Genomic DNA, 17,844 nt, shown 5'->3' on the forward strand with positions numbered 1-17,844 from the left:
TCTTTCTTTCTTTCTTTCTTTCTTTCTTTCTTTCTTTCTTTCTTTCCTTCTTTCTTTCTCCTTCCTTCCTTCCTTTTTGTTTCTCTCTGTCTCCCTTCATTCTTTTAATTTATTTCATTCATTCTCTTTCTCTCTCTCTCCCTCTTTCCATCCTTTCCCCTCCCTCTCCTACTCTCCCATCCTTTCCATTTCTTTCCTTTTCTTCTTCTCTCCCTTCTTTCCCTTTCCTTCTTTTATTTTTTCTTCCCAACTTTTTTCCTCTCTTTCTGTTACTATTTATTTGATACAATGCTAATTTCTGAAATTCCAAAAATATTTCTCCATTTTATTTTATGTAATGCTAATGAATAAGAAATTAATTCATGAATATTGCATAAAAGAAATTCAAATAGTGATGACTTCTCACTTCAGCATCCCTTTCCTTTCCAGATTCCCTGCCAGCAAGGCTCACAATAGTCTACACTTGTACAAATATATAAATTTATTTATATATATATATATATATATTTTTTTTTTTTTGAGACAGAGTCTTGCTTTGTCGCCCAGGCTAGAGTGCAGTGGCACAATCTTGGCTCACTGCAACCTCCGCCTCCTAGATTCAAGCAATTCTCCTGCCTCAGCCTCCCGTGTAGCTGGGACTATAGGCACCCGCCACCACGTACTGCTAATTTTTGTATTTTTAGCAGAGACGGGGTTTCACCGTGTTGGTCAGGCTGGTCTCAACCTCCCGACCTCAGGTGATCCGCTTGCCTCAGCCTCCCAGTGCTGGGATTACAGGCGTGAGCCACCATGCTTGGCTATAAATTTGTATTTTTAAACAAATGAAACTGTACTATTCTGTCCTTTTGTCACTTAACTGTATACATTTACATAGGAAGGAGTGTTGTAAAGGGTTTGAATCATATATACTCTGTGAGGAGGACGCCAAGACCCCATTCTACTACAGCTTTCTCTAGAATGGGAAATATAGAAATCTGAATAGACAAACCTCAGTACAGGAAAAACAATGAACACTGTCTCCTTGTAGGCCATATATTTCTTAATGGAAACACTATTCACATAAAATAAAAAAGTTTTCTTTTTTAGGCACCGAGTGTTAGAGAGTGTAAAATTTAGCCGAAACACACAGGCATTACACTGAAATGGACTGACAGATTGACACTGGTCCATTAACAAACTCCTCACTTATGGTCCACAAATTCTAGACTGTATTTTCCTCTAGCTCTTATTTCTATGTCTTGTCCACAAAGATATTATGTTGACTAATGTGTTATTATGTGACAACTTGACTGGACCATGGGGTGCCCAGGCATCTGGTCAAACAAATTTGGTTCTGAGTATGTCTGTGGGGGTGATTTTAAATGAGACTAACATTTGACAAGGTAGACTGAGTAAAGCACATTGCCCTCCCTAACGTGGAGAGGGCCATTAATTGAAAGCCTAAATAGAACAAAAAGGATAACCCTCCCCTGAGTAAGGTAATTTCTTCTGCCTGACTGCCTTCAAACAGGGACATTGGCTTTTTCTTGCCTTTGAACTCAACCTGAGACATTGGCTATTCCTGGGTCTTGAGGCTGCCAGCTTTCAGATTAGAACTACATCACTGGTTCTCCTGGGTCTCAGGCCTTCAGACTGGAACTACACCCTGCATATTTTGGGACTTGTCACCTTCCATAATTGTGTGAGCCAATTTCTTATAATAAATTTATCTATCTATGTATTCATCCTATTGGTTCTGTTTCTCTAGAGAACTCTAACTAATAAAGATTTTATGACACATTTGCCAGATGCCTTCCTGAAAATAGGATACATTAAGCCTATGGCCCCTTCTTAAGCTATCAGCTTAGTGACCCTATCAAAGAGTACAATGAACTTGATCTGGCATAACTGGTTTGTGATGTGTCATCCAGTAATTAGTCTTTGTAGGCACTCACCCAACATCCTTTAAACCAGGGGTGCCCAATCTTTTGGCTTCCCTGGGCCGCATCGGAAGAAGAATTGTCTTGGATCACACATAAAATATACTAAAAATAGCTGATAACCTTAAAAATTGTAAAAAAAATCTCATAATGTTTTACGAAAGTTTATGACTTTGTGTTGGGCCACATTCAAAGTCATTCCAGGCCATATGCGGCCCACGGGCTGTGGGTTGGACAAGCTTGCTTTAAACAGTCTGTTTAGCATTTTCCCCTGATTAATACTAAATTCAGGATACATATTTTTGAGATCTTAACTTAAACAAATTTGGACATTTCATTTCTTTAAACTTCTAACATTTCCCTCATGTTCCTTTACATATGGAGAAGGATTGAAGTGGTTTAGTCATTATGTTTGTTAAGCTGATAATACCTTGAGTGGTGATGTGCCTGAATTTGGAGACTTTAATTCATTGAAATGAACTTTGTATACACATGCATATATATTTACATATGTTTTAGTATATATTTTGTTGCAAATATTTTAAATTTATGTTTCTACTCTTTCCTCTAATTGGAAAATCACTTTTCTAAATACAATTAAACTATATGTTCAAGGTGGTTTAAGTTACATCTGTTTGTTTTAAAATAGACTTTATTAGGCTAGAGAAAGATTGTTTATTCATGTTCTGAGCACAGAATCTGATATTGAAGTCACATTATGGAAATACAAACAGGAAAGTAATATTTACATCTTAACTAATGTCTTGTGGTATAGGTAAAAAAAGATAAGGTAGCAACTATCTTCTTATGTTATGAAGAAACATTGTTTTTTGATAAATGACGTAGATTGAACAGAAATAAGTATATGTAATTCTGAAAACATTTAGAGCTGCCACTAAAATAAACTTCCCTAAATTATAAAATAGTAAGAAGATACAATTGCTATGAAGTTTTTACCCTCTGCCAGTCCTCCTGGGGCAGTTCATAAGTAGTTTATAAGAAGAAGTTTAGGGTGTCTTGCAGCTTTGGGGAAAGAGATTTGGCAATTTTCGCCATCTCTAAGGTTTTTTCTTAAGGGATACAGGTAAATTTGGTACCCTTCTGATCTCATTAATCGTTTCAGGGATTAGTATACTTATTATCACTCCATGTGGGCCATTCACAGTTCAATGCAAAAGAAACTGAAATTCTGAATGTTTCAAATATAATCTAGGATTTCCACTCATTTAAAATTAGATTCAAACCTGGTGTGGGGGCAGGTGCCTGTAGTCCCAGCTACACTGGAGGCTGAAGTGGAGGACTGCTTAAGCCCAGGAGGTCAGGGTCACCCTAAGCAACATAGTGAGACTCCATCTCTAAAAAAGAAAATTAGATTGACTTTTAAATAAAATTAATTTATTTAGTATATAAAATGATATAATTCATTATAAAATATTTCATCTATTAATGAACATTTGTTGAATTAAAATATCATTATTTTATACCTTCCAATGAATTAAATGGAGCTAGGAAGTGAGCATCAATGTCCACTAATATATTAGAAGAGAACGAACTGGACATTATGTGCTTCCTGATTAAAGAACAAAATACCACCCAATGGATGGAACCTGAGTCTGATCAAGCCTCTAAATCAGCTGTCAATTTTCAGAAAATACAGGGGAAAGATGAATATGTTAAAGTGCCCCGTGAATATGCAGTCTACAAAACTCAGACTAGAGGAAACTAGTGTCAGTTTTTTCAACAGGCAAATTGTAAGTAAAAGAAAGAGATCAAGGGTAGAGTTATAGATTTAAAAATACTTAAAAGGCATATCAACTTATTTCTAAATGGGAAAGACTGAATTAGAGTATCTAGGGATGCACATTTGGGTGAAAATACCATCAAGAAAGACAAGGACATGATTACTTTGTAAGTCAAGATAATGGTTACTTTTGATGGGAAGAGGGGACTGCGATTAGGATGGGACACATGGAGTGATTCTGCAGTGTCTGGTGAGTTTCTATTTTTTTAAATTTGAATCAAGATCCAAGAAAGTTCATATGTTGCCATTGGTTAATATGTTTCTATAAGTATCTTTTAACCTATAAGTTAAATGTTCATCCTGATTTCTTTGTTTTCCTTACAGTTTATTTGTGAAGGAACTTGGTCACTTTACTTGTCCTACAGTTTTCTAGATTTTGCTGATTTTATTCCCAGGGCATTATTTGACATGTTTTTCTATACTCTGTTTTTCTTTTAAATTAGTAGTGAGATCGATAGGCTTGATCGATACAGGTTTTGCTTTTCCTTTTCCCAAGGAGAATCCATGGGTAGTGTTGTGTCCTTCCATGAGGAGGCACCTAATGGCTGGTTGCATGATATTTTATTTGAGAAAATATTATTCCAACTGCTAAGTGGCAAGCTTTATACTTTTTAAAAATATTGAAATGTATATTTCCCAGGTGGTCTTTCTGACTCCATTTTTCTTTTCGTTTTTTAAAATATTGAGATTAGGTCTATGTTGCCCAGGCTGGCCTTGACCTCCTGGGCTCAAGCAATCCTCCCAGCTCAGCCTCCCAAGTAGCTGGGACTATAGGTGCACACTACCATGCCCAGCTCCGTTTTTCAACAAATATTTTTACAAGACAAAATGGGTCCAGTACATTGTCTCTATTTTTGATACTTTGGAATGTTTTGCCAAATTTAAATGTTGCAAAATTAGAACCTTCTCAGTCTTCTTCTGGTAATGATAATACATTTATCCAATTAAAATTCAGAGCTCCACCAGAATATTCTTCCCACAAGTGGAGATATTCCAAGCCCAGTAATAGGATTTCAGAATTAAATCTTGCATACTATTTGTGCTATCATCATTCCATTTGTTTAGTTTCTCCTTTCTTTTTTGCAAAGATAAATTTCCAGTCTTTCCTTTTGCAAGTTCTATATTCAATAATCACAATTTTCTAGAAGCTTTAAAGATTTTCAATGACCAAATTTGAGAGTGCTAATTTACATAAAAGTGTAATATTATTGTAAGGCACATAGGTTGATCTACATAGTCGTTTTTCAAAGGTGCAAACATTTCTAAAATCGGACGATGGGAAGCTGAGAAGACTCATGTTGCCATGTTAAAGTACTTTTAGTTTTCAATATTAGTTTCATCACGAACATTTTATAGTTTACTTATTCTGTGTGTTTATAAATTTTTTTTTTTTTTTTTGAGACGGAGTTTCGCTCTTATGTCCCAGGCTGGAGTGCAGTGGCGTGATCTCGGCCCACCGCAACCTCTGCCTCCTGGGTTCAAGCGATTCTCCTGCCTCAGCTTTCCTGACTAGCTGGGATTACAGGCATGCGCCACCACGCCCTGCTAATTTTGTATGTTTAGTAGAGACAGGGTTTCTCCATGTTGGTGAGGCTGGTCTCGAGCTCCCGACCTCAAGTGATCCACCCACCTCAGCCTCCCAAAGTGCTGGGATTATAGGCGTGAGACACCGCACCCGGCCTATAAAAATACTTTTAAAATACTTTTAATATTAATAGCTTTCATTTCAACTGGTAGAGTATTCTTGTTTGGATACATTAAGAGTTTTGTGTTCATTATGACCTATTGTATTTTCTTGCTTTCAAAATTCCTTAATTTAGTGAGAACATTGCCTTTACTATGATGCTGTACCCTACCAAAATTAGTAATCATTTCATCCTCTCAAAAGTAAAAACTTTTTCTTCAAAGTTTAACTTTTTAATTGAATTTGCAATAATACTGACATTAGTGTCAGATGTTTTATCTTCAATAGAATGAACATTTAAAAGCTTTACTTTAATTACATAAATTGAATGGAAAGAAACTTTGAAATTAACCTATTTTTTACTTGAAGCATCTGGGGTTATTTAACTTTATGAGAAATTCTTCTTATGTTCACGTTAAAAGCATATTTATAACTATTGCCTTGCCTTTTTTTGTACATGGCAAGAAAACTCAGCACTGAAAATTATCACAATTAATTTCACATGGGTATTTGATCTCAGTGAAAAGCGATGTGTCATATACCTTTGATCTTCTTCAGGTATAGTCTTCTTAAATAAGTATAACATTTTGTGGTAGTTACTGATGCTTCTTCAGCAGATTTGTGTTTTCATGTACTCAGTAATAACATTGTAACCCCCATGATTGATGACAAATGTTAATACATATTTTTCTCAAAAGTTACTCATTCACCATATTTTCTTGAGAAATGAGAATCCAGTTCCTAGTTACACTTAATACAATCCCTTTCTCATACAAAAGTTTAGTACAAAATGAAAAGCATCACCATACAATAAAATAGATATATGAAAGTAGATTCACAGTATTCAACTTTGTAGTAAGAATGCTAATATTTCTCTGAGCATCTTTATCCCATACATGTTTCATATATACCTCACTTAATCATTTTTTAGGTTTCCCACTGGTTTCACTAACTGTTGGCCTGGTGACACTGTGTGTGTGTGTGTGTGAGAGAGAGAGAGAGAGAGAGAGAGAGAGAGACTGAGTTTCTCTTGGGTGTACACCTAGGAGTTGAATTGCTGGGTCATAGGTTATGTGAATTTTCAAATTAAAGTGAGAGATAAATCCATTATCAACAGCAATATATAAGAAGTCTTGTCAGGCAACATCTTTGCCAAATCTTGACATGGTAAAGCTTTAAATTTATGGCCAATGGAGTATATAAAGAATGGTATTTCATTTGGCTTTAATTTATATTTTCCAGACCACCAAGAAAGCTGAAAATCGTTTCATATGTTTAATGGCTATAGGTATCTCATCTTCTGTAAAATGCTTATACATGCCTTTAACTCATTTTTTTCTCCTTTTAAAAAAATAAACTTTATTTTTTAGAGAAAGTGTATGTTCACAGCAAAATTGAGTGGAAGATACAGAAAGTTCCCATATACCCCATAGTACTTTGTTACTATTGATAAACCTACATTGACAGATCATCATCCAAAGTCTATAGTTTACATTAGAGCTCACTCTTGGTGATGTTCATTCTGTGAGTATTGACAAATATATAATGACATGTATCCACCATTATAGAACGATACAAAGATAGTTTTGTTGCCCTAAATCTTCTGTGTTCTGCCTATTCATCCTTCCTTTCCCTCAATCCTTGGCAACCATGAATTTTTTTATACCTCTGTAGCTTTGCCTTTTCCAGAATGTCACATAGATGAAATCATGCAGTATGTAGCCTTTTCAAACTGGCTTCCTTCACTTAGTAATATGCATTTAAAATTCCTCTATTTCTTTTCATGTGTCGATAGCTGATGCATCTTTCAATAAAATATTATAAACTGTGGTGTAGCTAGACAATGAAATATTATTCAGAGCTAAAAAGAAATCACAGTTTATCCATGTAACTACTGAAGAACATCTTGGTGGCTTTAAAGTTTTGGTAATTATGAATAAAGCTGCTATAAACATTAATGTGAAGGTTTTTATGTGGACATAAGTTTTAAACTTCTTTGGATAAATACCAAGGAGTGTGATTGCTGGATCATATGGTAAGAGTATATTTAGCTTTGTAAGAAACTTCTAACTATCTTCCAAAGTGGCTGTATTTAATATCATTTTGCATACTTACCAGCAATGAATGAGAGTTTCTGTGGCTCCATATCCTCACCAGCATTTGGTGCTGTCAACAGTTTTCATTTTGGCCATTCTAATAGGTGTGTAGTGGTATTACATTGTTGTTTTGATTTGGAATACCCTAATGACATATGATGTGGAACATCTTTCATGTGCTTATTTGCCATCTGTATATCTTCTTTGCTCAGGAGCACGCTCAGATCTTTTGCCCATTTTTAAATTGGGTTGTTCTTTTTCGTATTGTCGACTTCAGCTTTTCCATATACTTTGAATAACAGTCTTTAATCATGTCTTCTGCAAATATTTTCTTCCTATCTGTGGCTTATTTTCTCATTCTGATGGCAGTATCATTCTCAGAGCAAAAGCTTTCATAATTTTAACAAAGTGCAACACTTATCGATATTTTTTTCATGGTTCATTTTGGTGTTGAATCTAAAATATCATAATCATATCCTAGGTTATCTAGATTTTCTCCTATGTTATCTTCTAGAAGTTTTATAGTTTTGTGTTTTACATTTAGGTCTATGATCCATTTTGGGTTAATTTTAGTGAAGGGTGTAAGATCTGTCTAGATTCATATTTTTGCATGTCTTGTTGCTTTAATACCATTTATTGAAAAGACTATGTTTTCACCATTGTATTGCTTTTGCTCCTTTGTCAAAGATAATCAATTATGTTCATGAGGGTATTATGGACAAATAAAATTGTGTATTACATAGGTGCAAAAGTAATTTTGGTTTTGGAAAGTGAATTTTAAATCATTATAACTAGGCTCGAACACATCTTTATTAATCGAAATACGAAGCATTACTATCAACACATTTTTGCCAACGAGAAATGTTTGTTTTATTCTCGTAGAGTAAAAATCCGTGCTTTGGGACTCGACGAACTCTTGGAAAGCATTTTCTTCATCCTGCTGGTTGTGAAAGCGTTTTCCCTGCAAAAAAAATTGTCGAGATGGCTGAAGAAGTGGTAGTCGGTTGGCAAGAGGTCAGGTGAATATGGCAGATGAGGCAAAACTTCATAGTCCAATTCGTTTAGCTTTCGAAGCCTTGATTGTGCGACGTGTGGTCCGGTGTTGTGGAGAATTGGGCCGTTTCTATTGACCAATGCCGGCTGCGTATGTTACCGTTTTTGGTGCTTCTCATTGATTTGCTGAGCATACTTATCTGATGTAACGGTTTCACCGGGATTGAGAAAACTGTAGTGGGTCAGACTGGCAGCAGATCACCTAACAGTGACCATAACCTTTTTTTGGTGCAAGTTTGACTTTGGGAAGTGCTTTGGAGCTTCTTCTCGGTTCAACCACCGAGCTGGGCATCGCCGGTTGTAATATAAAATCCACTTTTCGTCGCAGGTAACAATCCGATTGAGAAATGGTTCGTTGTTGTTGCGTAGAAAAAGAGAAGACGACACTTCAAAAAAATGATTTTTAAAACTTTTTGCTCAGCTCACCTGGCACCCAATTATCGAGCTTTTTCACCTATCCGATTTGCTTCAAATACTGAAGGACCATAGAATGGTCCACGTTGAGCTCTTCTGCGTCGTCTTGTGTAGCTGTAAGAGGATCAGCTTCAATGACTGCTCTCAATCAGTCGTGGTCAACTTCCGATGGCCAGCCACTACGCCCCTCATCTTCAAGGCCATTGTCTCCTTTGCAAAACTTCTTGAACCACCACTGAACCGTACATTCGTTAGCAGTTTCTGGGTCAAGTGCGATGTTGATGTTGCGCGTTGTCTCTGCTGCTTTAGGACCCGTTTTGAACTCGAATAAGAAACTCGCTTAAATTTGCTTTTGGTCTCACATCATTTCCATAGTCTAAAATAAGCAGAAAATAAACAGCAAGTAATAAGTCATTAGCAAAATAAATAAATAAATAAACCATAAAGCGAGAATAACCCACTAAAATTATGTATAACATAACCACATTATTTAAGAATTTATTCCAATATCAAATGGTAAATTGCAACATTTCAAAAACTGCAACTACGTTTGCACCAACCTAATACATTTAAGACATACAAAGTGATGGATTTGATATGCATATACACTGTGAAATGATTACCACAATTAAGCAACATTGCTGGGCACAGTGGCTCACATCTGTAATCTCAGCACTTTGGGAGATCACCTGAGGTCAGGAGTTCAGGACCAGTCTGACCAACATGGTGAAACCCCGTCTCTACTAAAAATACAAAAATTAGCTGGGCGGGGTGGCACGTGCCTGTAATCCCAGCTACTTGGGAGGATTAGGCAGGAGACTCGCTTGAACTCAGGAGGCCGAGGTTGCAGTGAGCTGAGATTATGCCACTGCACTCCTGCATGACAGAGCAAGACTCTGTCTCAAAAAACAATAATAGTAATAAAATTTAAAAAAAGTTAAGCAACACATTCAATTACCTCACATAGTTACCATTTTTTTTTTTTTTTTTTTTGAGGCGGAGTCTTGCTCTGTCGCCCGGACTGGAGTGCAGTGGCCGGATCTCAGCTCACTGCAAGCTCCGCCTCCCGGGGTTACGCCATTCTCCTGCCTCAGCCTCCCTAGTAGCTGAGACTACAGGCGCCCGCCACCTCGCCCAGCTAGTTTTTGTATTTTTAGTAGAGACAGGGTTTCACCGTGTTAGCCAGGATGGTCTCGATCTCCTGACCTCGTGATCCGCCCGTCTCGGCCTCCCAAAGTGCTGGGATTACAGGCTTGAGCCACCGTGCCCGGCCTGTTACCATTTTGTGTGTGTGTGCTGCGAACACTTAAGATCTGCTCTCTTCACAAATTTCAAGCATACAACACAGTATTGTTAACTGTAGTCACTATGCTGTACATTAGATTTCCAGAAGGTATTCATCTTGCATGACTGAAACTTTGTACCCTTTGACCAAAAGCTCTCCATTTCCCCACTACCTCTCCCACTGGCAACCACCATGCTACTCTCTACTTCTAAGAGTTTGACTGTCTTAAACTTCATATGTAAATGAGATCATACAGTATTTGTATTTCTATATCTAGCTTATTTCACTTATCATAATGACCTCCTGGTCCATCTATGTTGTCACAAATACAAAATTTCCTTCTTTTTGAGGCTGAATAATATTCCAACATTATATATATATATATATATGGCATATATAATATAATATTTGCAAGCTATATATAGGCATATATAATATATAGTATATATGGACATATATATTACATACAATATATGGGCATATATATTACATACATGTAACATATATATATTTTGCCCTTTATTTAAATTATTTTAGTTTCTTGGCTATTGTGAATAAGGCTGCAATGAACATGGAAATGGAGCTATCTTTTAAAGATAGAGATTTTATTTCCTTCGGATGTATATCTGGAAGCGAGACTGCTGAGTATTATGGTAGTTCTATTTTTCAAGGAACCCCCATACAATTTCCCATGATTGCTATACCAATTTACATTGCTACCAATAGTGTACAAGGCTTCCCTTTTCTCCACATTTTTGCTAACACTTGTTTTCTTTTGTCTTTTTGGGAGCTGCCATTCTAACAGGTGTGAGGTGTTATCTCACTGTGGTTTCAATTTGCATTTCCCTGATGATTAGTGATATTGAGTCCCTTTTCATATACCTGTTCACCATTTGTATGTCTTCTTTTGAGAAATGTCTATTCAAGTCCTTCACCATTTTTAAATTGGGTTATTTGTTATTTCTTCTTATTATTGCTATTATTATTACTATTATTATTTTGAGACAGAGTTTTGCTCTTGTTGCCCAGGCCTGAGTGCAGTGGCTCAATCTCGGCTCACAGCAACCTCCACTTCCCGGGTTCAAGAGATTCGCCTGCCTCAGCCTCCCGAGTAGCTGGGATTACAGGCATGTGCCACCACGCCCGGCTAATTTTCTATTTTTAGTAGAGACAGGGTTTCTCTATGTTGGTCAGGCTGGTCTCAAACTCCCGACCTCAGGTGATCTGCCCGCCTCGGCCTCCCAAAGTCTGGGATTACAGGCGTGAGCAACCATGCCTGGCCTATTATTATTATTTTTGCTATTAAGTTGTATGAGTTATTTACATATTTTGGATATCAACCCCTTATCAGATAGTTTGCAAATATTTTCTCCCATTCTTTAGGTTGTCTTTCATTTCTTTGATTGTTTCCTTTGCTGTGCAGAAGTTTTTTAGTTTGATGGAATCTCACTTATCTGGTTTTGCCTTTATTGCCTGAGCTTTTGGTGTCATATCAAAAAATTTTTTGCCAAGACCAATGTCAAGGAACACATGTGCAGGATGTAGGTAAACTGCGTGCCATGGGGGTTTGCTGTACAGATTATTTGGTCAACTGGGTAATAATCATAGTACCTGATAGGGTTTTCTTTTTATTATCTCCCTTCTCCTCCCACCCTCCACCCTCAAGTAGGCCCCAGTGTCTGTTGTTCCCCTCTTTGTGTCCATGTGTTCTCGTTGTTTAGCTCTCACTTATAAGCGAGAACATGCAGTATTTGGTTTTCTGTTTCTGCACTAATTTGCTTAGGATAATGGTCTCCAGCTCCATCCATGTTGCTGCAAAGAACATGATCTCATTCTTTTTTATGACTGTGTAGTACTTCATGGTGTTTATGTACCACATTTCCTTTATCCAGTCTATCACTGATGGGCATGGAGGTTGATTTCTTGTCCTTGCTTTTGTAAGTAGTGCTGCAATAAACATATGTGTACATGCGTGGGTTTTTTTTTTTTTCCAGAGTCTTACTCTGTCACCCAGGTTGGAATGCAGTGGCATGATCTCAGCTTACTGCAACCTCTGTCTCTCGGGTTCAAGCGATTCTCCTCCTCAGCCTCCAGAGTAGCTGGCACTACAGAAGTGCACCACAATGCCTGGCTAATTTTTGTATTTTTAGTGGAGACAGGGTTTCACCATGTTGGCCAGGTTGGTCTCAAACTTCTGGCATCAGGTGATACACCAACTTTGGCCTTCCAAAGTGCTGGGATTACAGGCATGAGTTGCCATGCCTGGCCAAGCCAGCATGCCCGGCCTGTGTCTTTATGGCAGAATGATTTATAGTCCATTTTTTATATACCCAATAACGGGATTGCTGAGTTGAATGGTAATTCTGTCTTTAGATCTTTGAGGAATCACCACACTGCTTTCAATAATGGCCGAACTAATTTACACGCCCACCAGCAGTGTATAAGTGCTCTCTTTTCTCTGCAACCTCACCAGTATCTGTTATTTTTTGACTTTCTAATGGTCATTCTGACTGATGTGAGATGGTATCTCATTGCGGTTTTGATTTGCATTTCTCTAGTGATCAGTGATGCTGAGCTTTTTTTCATATGTTTCTTGGCCGTATGTATGTCTTCTTTTGAAAAATGTTAATGTCCTTTGTCTACTTTGTAATGGGGTTGGTGGTTTTTTTTTTAACTTGTAAATTTGCTTAAGTTCCTTATAGATTCTGGATATTAAACCTTTGTCAGAGGCGTAGTTTGCACATATTTTCTCCCATTCTGTAGGCTGTCTGTTTACCCTGTTAATAATTTCTTTTGCTGTGCAGAAGCTCATTAGCTTAATTAGGTCCTATTTGTCATTTTTTTTTTTTTTTTGTAATTGTTTTTGGCATCTTCGTCATGAAATCTTTTCCCATTACTATGTCCAGAATGGTAGTTCCTAGATTTTCTCCCAGGGTTTTAAAAATTTTAGGTTTTACATTTAAGTCTTTAATCCATCTTGAGTTGATTTCTGTATATGGTATAAAGAAGGGGTCCAGTTTCAGTCTTATGCATATGGTTAACCAGCTAGCCCTGTACCATTTGTTGAATAGGGAGTCCATTCCCTATTGCTTGTTTTTGTTCACTTTGTTGAAGATCAGATGGTTGTAGGTATATAGTATTATTTCTGACCTCTCTATTCTGTTCTATTGGCCAATGTGTCTGTTTTTGTACCAAACTGCTGTTTTGGTTTCTGTAGCCTTGTAGTATAGTTTGAAGTTAGGTAACGTGATGACACGAGCTTTGTTATGTTTGCTTAGAATTGCCTTGGGCTATTCAGGCTCTATTTTGGTTCCAAATAAATGTTAAAATAGATTTTTCTATTTTTGTGAAGAATGTCATTGGCAGTTTGATAGGAATAGCATTTAATCTGTAAATTGCCTTGGGCAGTGTGGCCATTTTAATGATATTGATTCTTCCTATCTATGAGCTTAGAATGTTTTTACATTTGTTTGTGTCATCTCTGATTTCTTTTCTTTTTTCTTTCTTTTTTTTTTTTTTTTGAGATCGAGTTTTACTCTTGTCACCCAGGCTGAAGGTCAGTGGTGTGATCTTGGCTCACTGCAACCTCCACCTCCTGGGTTCAAGCAATTCTCCTGCTTCAGCTTACCGAGTAGCTGGGATTACAGGTGTCCACCACAATGCCCAGCTAATTTTTGTATTTTTAGTGGAGACAGGGTTTCACCATGTTGGCCAGGCCGGTCTCAAACTCCTGACCTCAGGCAATCCACCCGCCTCGGCCTTTCAAAGTGCTGGGATTACATGTGTGAGCCACTGCTCCCTGCCTTGATTTCTTTGAGCAGTGTTTTATAATTCTCATTGTTGAGATCTTTCATCTCTCTGGTTACCTGTATTCCTAGGTATTATATTCTTTTCATGGCTATTGTGAATAGGATAATTTTCCGATTTGACTCTCAGATTGGAATGCTGCTGATTTTTGTACATTGATTTTGTATCCTGAAACTTTGCTGAAATTGTTTATCAGATCAAGGAGGTTTTGGGCAGAGATTATGGGGTCTTCTAGTTGTGGGATTATGTCATTTGCAAACAAGTATAGTTTGACTTCCTTCCTTCCTGTTTGGATGACTTTTATTTCTTTCTCTTGCCTGATTGCTCTGGCTAGGACTTCCAAACTATGTTGAACAGGAGTGGTTAAAGAGGGCATCCTTGTCTTATTCCAGTTTCCAAGGGGAATGCTTCCAATTTTTGCCAATTCAGTATGATGTTGGCTGTGCGTTTGTCATAGATGGCTCTTATTATTTTGAAGTATGTTCCTTCAATGCCTGATTTGTTGAGGGTTTTTAATACAAAGAGATGTTGAATTTTATCTAAAGCTTTTTCTGCATCTATTGAGATAATCATGTGTTTTTTAGTTCCGTTTATGTGATGAATCACATTTATTGATTTCCATATGTTGAACCAACCTTGTGCCCCAGGGATGAAGCCTACTTAATCGTGGTGAATTAGCTTTTTGATGTGCAGCTGGATTTGGCTTGCTAGTATTTTATTGAGAATTTTTGCAAATGCTATTTTTTTAAGTCTATATTAATGAGCAAAATAGGTTTGTTATGCTCCTTTTTTGTACTGTTTTTATGCATATTTGATCTCAGATATATGCAGGATTAATAGATGAGTTAGGGAAGAAATCCCTTTTTTTCTTTTTATATTCTCTGAAAGCATTTGAATGAGAGTAAGATTATCTGTTTTGAGATTGGTATTTGCTTTAAAAGAGATTTGAAATTATTGCTTTAATTTCTTTAATATTAACAAGACCATTCAAGCTTATAATGCATTTCTCAAATCAATTCTGCTAATTATATTTTTCTAGAAATTGTCCATTTTGCCTAATTTGTTAAAGTTGATGTGTGCTTATTATCTTTATATTCTCTGCTATATCTAAGTTAGGTTATTTTTCATTTATCATTTTTACTTTGGTGCCTCCTCTCTTTCTCTTTCTCTATCTTTTTTTCTTTGTGAATCTTGCTGAAAGTATACTTATTTTGCAATTTTTTTCCCCAAAAACCCAATTTTTGTCTTCGTTGCATTTTTGCATGTGTCACTCCTATTTCATTGATTTACACTCTGTTTTTATTATTCTTCTACTTTCTTTATGTTTAGTCTAATATTCTCTTTCAGATGTCTAATTAATTCATAACTTCCCTCCCTAAAATAAGCATTTAAGGCTATAACATTTCCTTCAAAGCAGTACTCTTCCTATATGCCTTAAGTTTTTATGTATGGTATTTTTATTATAATTTTCTTTTAAACATATTACAATTTTCATTATGAGTTACTTATCAGTGTGTTTTTAAAATTTCTGAAAACATGGATATCAACCCATCACGAGAGATTTTACCCTACTTACAAGCTAACAAGTTAACATCCTTGTTAACATCCAAGTTCATAGATGATGACAGATTTGAGACTGTCAGGTCAGTGACAAAGGACCTTATAAAACACAGCATTAGCAGTGGTCAGTGTATCAGCATTTTCATGCGCTGAGTCCTCAAACCCCAATTTCGCCAGGGTGATGAAGGGAGCCAGGTGACATGTGCATTTACAGCGAGTTGTGTTACGGGAAAGAATTCAGAGCTTATGAAACTCAGATCTTTTATACTGCACAGTAAGCATGCTTGCCCTTTGCTCTAGAGGGAGATGCTATCTTTATCTTCCAAAGCTGTCTGGTATACAAATATCCTTGAAAAGATAGCCTGAGAAAAAGCCAGTCAGTGCCTCTGCTCATAAGACTTGCAGAAATACAAGACCCATGGAAAATGGTCTTGCAATAGTAAGTATATTTGTTAATTATTTTTGTTGTCTTTCTAATTTAATTGAGTTGTCAGAGAAAATAGTCTGCATAATACCTATGCTTTGAAATTTATTAGGGCTCATTTTGTGGCTCAGTACATGATCCAGTTTTTTTACTGTCTCATTTACAAAATATATATTACAAAATATATTTTTTAAAAGAATGCAAGTTCTCAAATTTCAGGATACAAAGTTCTATGTAGGTCTACTAGGTCAAGATTTTTACTTGCATTATTTAGACTTTTTATATCCTTTCTGAATTTTATCTCCTTAAGCTATTGATAATTGGGAGAGGTGTATTGAAATCTCCCACCATAATGGCATCAATTTCTTTTTTTTTTTTTTTTTTTGCTTTTGTTGTTCTATCAATTTTAACTCTACATATTTTGAAGCTATTTTGTTAGGTTCATTCATAGTTAAAAATTTCTATACTTTTTTGGCAAAATGAATGTCATTTGTACTGACCTGCTCTCACTCTAATAATGCTTTGTTTGAAAAAAATATATATTTTGTCTGATAGTAACGTAAACACTGGGCTTCTCTTGGTAAGTATTTGCCCTATATGACTTCTTTTAACCTTTCGCTTTCAACCTTTGCATGTCCTTGATGATTTAGGTGTGTCTCTCATAAAGAGATGTATTGTATTATGTTTATTATTCTTTTTTAAAACAAGTGTTCTCTGTGTTATAATATTTCTGCTTTAGATGAAATCTTTTCAAATAGTTTCCCCTTGAAAGAATCCTGTTCTTCAGATATCTTGATGTATTGGCCTGTTGACATATTTCTTGGAATATGAGCTACTTTTTTTCATCAATGGCTATGGGGAAAGGGTCAGAGGTCAGATCTCAATCTGCATTAGCTCAAATGAGTTTCAAGAAGTCACTGTGGGAGGAATATGCCCCTTATGATGGGCAGCCCCATATTTAATCACTCCTCTGTGGCAGCATTAACAAGAGGTCTCAGGACCCACTCATGATGTTGAGAGACAGGACTCAGGGCATTCATTTTGCTTGTATCAATCGTAGCGGAATGACACGCCTGTGGAGCAGCAGTTTCCTGATCATGGTGGTTTCCTGAAGATGGCAATAACAACACAATTCTGGAGCCAGGAGCCTCCCGATCACACAAGAGGCAGCAGCTGCCCTGAAGCCAGGTTCCATGGTGAGTCCATAGAAGTTGTTTCTGAAAACTCAAACTAGAGTTTTTTTCTTTAGCGCCTACCACAATTCTATAATGAATTCTGATATGGTTTGGCTCTGTGTCCCTTGAACTGTAATCTCACCTTGAATTGTAATAATCCTCATGGGTCGAGGGTGGGATCAGATGGAGATAATTGAATCACGGGGGTGGTTCCCCCATGCTGTTCTCTTCATAGTGAGGGAGTTCTCACAAGATCTGTTGTTTTTATAAGGGGCTCTTCCCCCTTTGCTGCTGGGCACTTCTCCTTGCCGTGTGAAGAAAGTGCCTGCTTCCCCTTCTGCCATGATTTTAAGTTTCCTTAGGCCTCCCCAACCATGCGGAACTGTGAGTCAATTAAACCTCTTTTCTTTATGAATTACTCAGTCTTGGGTATTTCTTCATAGCAGCATGAGTATGGACTGATACAAATTCCTTCCTGCTTGAACTAGCTAAAGTGCAGTCTGCCCTGTACAACTGAACCCTGACCTAGACAGTACGCTAAAGGATCTAAGAAAGTTGAACTCATAAAAGTAGAGAATCAAGTGGTGGTTACCAGAGGCTAAGAGGGGTGAATGGGGAAAGGGGAG

At 36.8% G+C, this 17,844-nt stretch overlaps 1 protein-coding gene across 2 annotated transcripts in view; it reads left to right on the forward strand.

The window, feature by feature from the left end:
- Positions 1 to 17,517, forward strand: part of C12HXorf21 (chromosome 12 CXorf21 homolog) — a 111,058-nt gene extending 93,541 nt beyond the window's left edge. For both annotated transcript variants that reach the window (XR_002729778.2, XR_002729779.2), the window contains exon 3: positions 17,104 to 17,517. The gene's annotated coding sequence lies outside the window, so the exon portion shown is untranslated. The remainder of the gene's footprint in view (positions 1 to 17,103) is intronic.
- Positions 17,518 to 17,844: the final 327 nt, after the last annotated feature.

Source organism: Piliocolobus tephrosceles, chromosome 12 (assembly GCF_002776525.5).
Source record: "Piliocolobus tephrosceles isolate RC106 chromosome 12, ASM277652v3, whole genome shotgun sequence".
NCBI lineage: Eukaryota > Metazoa > Chordata > Mammalia > Primates > Cercopithecidae > Piliocolobus > Piliocolobus tephrosceles.